The 5,256-nt window shown below is 36.0% G+C and overlaps 1 long non-coding RNA gene across 2 annotated transcripts; it reads left to right on the forward strand.

Annotated features, from left to right (window-relative positions):
* The first annotated feature begins 2,266 nt into the window (after window positions 1-2,266).
* On the forward strand, window positions 2,267-5,256 carry LOC145551741 (uncharacterized). Of its 2 annotated transcripts, XR_014087634.1 has the most exons (3): window positions 2,594-2,759; window positions 4,179-4,503; window positions 4,586-5,256. It is a non-coding gene; the product is annotated as an uncharacterized LOC145551741 (long non-coding RNA). The 2 variants fall into 2 exon arrangements; XR_014087633.1 differs by lacking the exon at window positions 4,586-5,256 and having other exon boundaries at window positions 2,267-2,759; window positions 4,179-4,547.

The raw sequence follows: 5,256 nt of genomic DNA on the forward strand, positions 1-5,256 counted from the left end.
TTAGAAATGTGCCATTTAATGAACAATGTCATAGATAAAGCATGTTTTTATTATGTTTACTCTGTGTAACATAGTTTAGACTTAGATATGTGATTCTATGCATCATAATTTCAGGGATGGAAACAATCTCGTCTCCTGTCCTAACATAGCATGAACTTCACTTTTTTTTTGCCACTGGTGGCTTTTATTTTGAAAGAAACTCAACAGAAAGGGGATGGAAAGAAGGTGGGTGGGAGAGGACATGGAACTAAGGAGTCACATAGCAGAATTGTAGTCAAGACGACCTTCCCAAGAAGACCAAGTCAAGACCAGCACCTACGTGACACAAAAAATTTAGTTTTACCTATCAAAATTGTTTCTCAAATTGATCTGAAATATCCACATTCCCATAAAACACCTAGATATTAAATACTTAGAGCTAAAATAAATTTAATCGGTAAAGATCCATCCAGAAGAATCGGATCGTTCCTGAATGTCATATCAATACAGACTTTGGTCACAGCGTTGTCCCATATATGCGACACCTCAGTCAACACCTCCACACAATAATTCAGCGCATGAGTGACAACTTTTTCTCATCGCAGATGAAACATCAGTCAGTACAGCTAGCTTTGCTAGCATCACGTCCACGGAGCTTAACTTTCTTTAAGCTTTCCTTCCAAGTGACCAAGGGCGTAGGAACAAGTTTAACAATTGGGGGGGGACACATATCGGAAACTTGAAAGATCCGTAAATAGCTTGAGCAAAAATGTCAAACAATGGTGTTATCAATGTGTTACTCTAATCTGACCCCTTGTAACCCGTAATCTAACTATTTACAATCCAATAATCAGATTAAAATTACGTATACAAGTTAAGTATTTGTGATTATTTTTAGAAAACACATATTGTTGCTTCTTTTTCCTTGGGGAGATACGTTTCATATGTAACACCAGCAACACAAACGTAAACGATGGAGGGAAAAGAGATGCACATTTTCTAGCTGATGGATGAATTTTTTATTGAGTGATCAAATTACTCTTTCAAAGTAACTATGCCATCCATGGCAATAAACTAACTACACTATAAATCATATGTGTGTTGACCTGTCACAATAACAAATTTTGATTTTTGATAAACAATATTATTTTTAGACCATTTTTAAGTAATAAATGTTAATGGGAAAATTATAATGCAAGAACACAATCTGAAAGATCAGTAAACTTAAAATTATAATGAACATTTAACACTGCAACTGGAAGGCATCTCAAATATCCAAAATAAATAAACAAAATGACAAAAATAAAATGAATTTTGAAGTTTTTGTAAATAAAAATTTCCTTCAAAAAAAGGTTTAGCTGAGACCAAAGCACCAACCTGAAAGCTTTTATCATACAGTTTTTTGTAGAAAGAAAGAGAAATAAAAAGAGAAGTGATAAATCATGCCAATGGAAATTATTGAATTTGTTTTGATTAATCATGAGCACATAGCTCGGTTCATTGTGCGCGTTGAAGGGGACACGCAGCGGCACGAGCTAACGCCGCCGCATGCGCAGCGTGTCGCAGCGCTTCGTGCATCTCTGGATCCCAGGCTAATCTGTTACTAAGAGATGAGTGTGTTTACTGGTAACCAAGAGCCACGAAGTGAACTTCAGATATTTACTTTTGCGAAATTTGCCAACGGTAAATGTCTTGTATCTAATCAGGTAAGCGTTATTTCAAAAGAGCTTTTGTTTTATAAACTAGTGGTTATTAATTTTGTTTTAAGAGATAAGCGGGTGTTTTTCTGGTAACGAACTGCCACGAAGTATAAATCGAGATTTTTACTTTTGTGTTGAATGTGTGTTTAATATAGCCTATTTGCCATTAATGACAAAAATATATATACTTTTCTGCAAAATTGACCAACTGCACAATTCTTGTTAGTGTAAAATAAGTGGTATTTCAAAAGAGCGGGAGAAACATTATATTTTTTTATCAATAAGAATTTTTTGTTGCTACGCTGTTAATCTGTTGCTAAGAAATGATCGCGTTTTCTGGTAACCAAGTTCCACAAAGTTCCATAAAGTAAACGTCTGAGAGATAGCAGAAGAAATCCTATGTTTTTTGAACAATAACAATTTTTTGTCGCTAATCTGTTGCTAAGAGATGAGTGTGTTTACTGGTAACCAAGAGCCACGAAGTGAACTTCAGATATTTACTTTAGCGTAATTTGCCAACGGTAAATGTCTTGTATCTAATCAGGTAAGCGTTATTTCAAAAGAGCTTTTGTTTTATAAACTACTTGTTATTAATTTGATTTTAAGAGATAAACGGGTGTTTTTCTGGTAACGAACTGCCACGAAGTATAAATCGAGATTTTTACTTTTGTGTTGAATGTGTGTTTAATATAGCCTATTTGCCATTAATGACAAAAAAAAATTACTTTTCTGCAAAATTGACCAACTGCACAATTCTTGTTAGTGTAAAATAAGTGGTATTTCAAAAGAGCGGAGAAACATTATATTTTTTTATCAATAAGAATTTTTTGTTGCTACGCTGTTAATCTGTTGCTAAGAAATGATCGCGTTTTCTGGTAACCAAGTTCCACAAAGTTCCATAAAGTAAACATCTGAGAGATAGCAGAAGAAATCCTATGTTTTTTGAACAATAACAATTTTTTGTCGCTAATCTGTTGCTAAGAGATGAGTGTGTTTACTGGTAACCAAGAGCCACGAAGTGAACTTCAGATATTTACTTTAGCGTAATTTGCCAACGGTAAATGTCTTGTATCTAATCAGGTAAGCGTTATTTCAAAAGAGCTTTTGTTTTATAAACTACTTGTTATTAATTTGATTTTAAGAGATAAACGGGTGTTTTTCTGGTAACGAACTGCCACGAAGTATAAATCGAGATTTTTACTTTTGTGTTGAATGTGTGTTTAATATAGCCTATTTGCCATTAATGACAAAAAAAATTACTTTTCTGCAAAATTGACCAACTGCACAATTCTTGTTAGTGTAAAATAAGTGGTATTTCAAAAGAGCGGGAGAAACATTATAAATTTTTATCAATAAGAATTTTTTTGTTGCTACGCTGTTAATCTGTTGCTAAGAGATGATCGCGTTTTCTGGTAACCAAGTTCCACAAAGTTCCATAAAGTAAACGTCTGAGAGATAGCAGAAGAAATCCTATGTTTTTTGAACAATAACAATTTTTTGTTGCTAATCTGTTGCTAAGAGATGAGTGTGTTTACTGGTAACCAAGTGCCACGAAGTGAACAAAAAGCAGAGCACAAACATTTCTAATGTAACTATTAAAAGTAGGCTTTTTCCTAAAATAAGCTTTTTAGCTATTTTGTTTATTTATTAACCATGTTTAGCACACTGAATGGAGGAAGTCAATGTAAGACAACATGCTAGTTATAGCCCACATGCCACTGGCTGCATTTAGGCTAATATTACCTTTATTCGATCTTGATATTGCCTAATGTTTTGTGATACCAAGTATAGGCTACAGAACAAAGACAGAAATATTTACAAAAAGAGATGTTTAAGCAGAATCTTTGCAAAGGCAGAAATGAGAAAAAAACACCATTTATCTTAAAGTCCTAGAACTGGCTTTAATTCTTGAGTTAAAGGAATTCTATTAAAAAACAGAAACACCTGCTTTACAAGCAGACTTAAAATGTTCCTTTCTGTGAGCATCCAATGTATCATCTGATATTGTTCGGACAGGTTCAGATCTGATATCACTGGCCTTGTTAAATTTCCTGTTCCTAAGTTCTCTGACAAGGCCCAGAAATTTGATAACGAGTCAGATTTCTAAGTTTTAAAATGTTATCAGAAAGGTATTAAGTTTGCAAATTATTTTCCTTAGTTATGCAGCACTTTGTGTTGATCTGAAGTAATCATCTTTGTTGTAAAATATCTTGGAATTTGTGGCTGCAGCATTGCAAATGCTAGAAATAGTTATGGGATGTAAGCACTTCTGCACATCATGGTGCTTGTTAGAGAGCCCTAAATATTGTATGTTTATGTTATTTCCCTCAGTCACATTGTATTTGGGAAACGTTTGATAGTTGTGCACATAAGAAAAAAATTATGTAGTTTACTGCTAGGTGAAACGCTAGTTAAAATCAAACCTACTTAGAGATACTCAGACAATGTGTATATATATTTATTCATATTTATATAAATTCCCTTCTCACCCTTCCGCAGGTGGACTCTTTCATCCAGAGTGCGGGTCGTCTATCAGAGGCCTGGGAGCTTGAGGGTTCTGCACAGTATCTTGGCTGTGCCTAGAACCTGACATTTCTGGACTGAGATGGCTGATGCTGTTCCTGGGATCTGTTTTAGCCACTGCTCCAGTTTGGGGATGACTGCCACGAGGGCCCCAATGACCACAGGCTAGACTACCACAGGTCCCTGCGCTCCTCGGCCCTATAGACGCAGGGTGAATCCTAGCAACCTGCGGCCTCTTTGCCAGGAGCACCGGATGCCACCTGATGGTGTAGACCCGCCGATTTCTGCCAGGATCAGTTTGGTAAATGCCAGGTCGCTGACAAATAAAACTTTCGTCATCAGGGATTTCTTTTCCTCTTATTGATTGGATGTTTTATTAACAGAATCATGGACAAGTGGTTTGGTGACTCCAGCATTTTTAATGAACTTGTACCGCGGTACTGCGGCTATTTTAATGCTCCAAGGATGTCAGGGTCCGGTGGAGGTATAGTGACTGTTTTTAAAAGCAATTTTACTTGTAAACAGTTGTCTCTGGCCTCGTTTAGTAGCTTTGAGATCAGCCTATTTGAACTCGGCAGCTCTCACACTGTGCTGTGTGCGGTGGTCTATCGGCCACCGAAGTACAACAAAAACTTTATAAATGACTTTTCTGATTTCCTGGCTGATATTATGCCAAGGTATGACCGAGTTCTCGTTGTTGGTGATTTTAATATTCTTGTCTGTCGTCCTACTTCACCTATGGCTCAGTCGTTTCTTAATGTAACCGATTCTTTTAATTTTGTGCAGTCTGACTGGTGCTACCCATGAGCATGGTCAGTCTTGATCTGGTTTTATCTTATGGTCTACCAGTTTGTAATTTAGTGATTGGTGACTCATTATTTTCAGACCATATGCCTGTTTTATTTGAGATAACGCTGTCCTGTGCTAAAGCTAAAGCATGCACTGCAGCTCGGTTCTATCATGTTCTTAACCCTTCTACTGCTGGTCAGTTTTCTTCTGTTTTTAATCAATTTATTGGTGTATAAAGTGCTTCATAAATAAAGTTGGTATGGGA

The sequence above is a fragment of the Poecilia reticulata genome, chromosome 5 (genome assembly GCF_904066995.2).
Source record: "Poecilia reticulata chromosome 5, P_reticulata-male-v2, whole genome shotgun sequence".
In the NCBI taxonomy this organism is placed as follows: domain Eukaryota; kingdom Metazoa; phylum Chordata; class Actinopteri; order Cyprinodontiformes; family Poeciliidae; genus Poecilia; species Poecilia reticulata.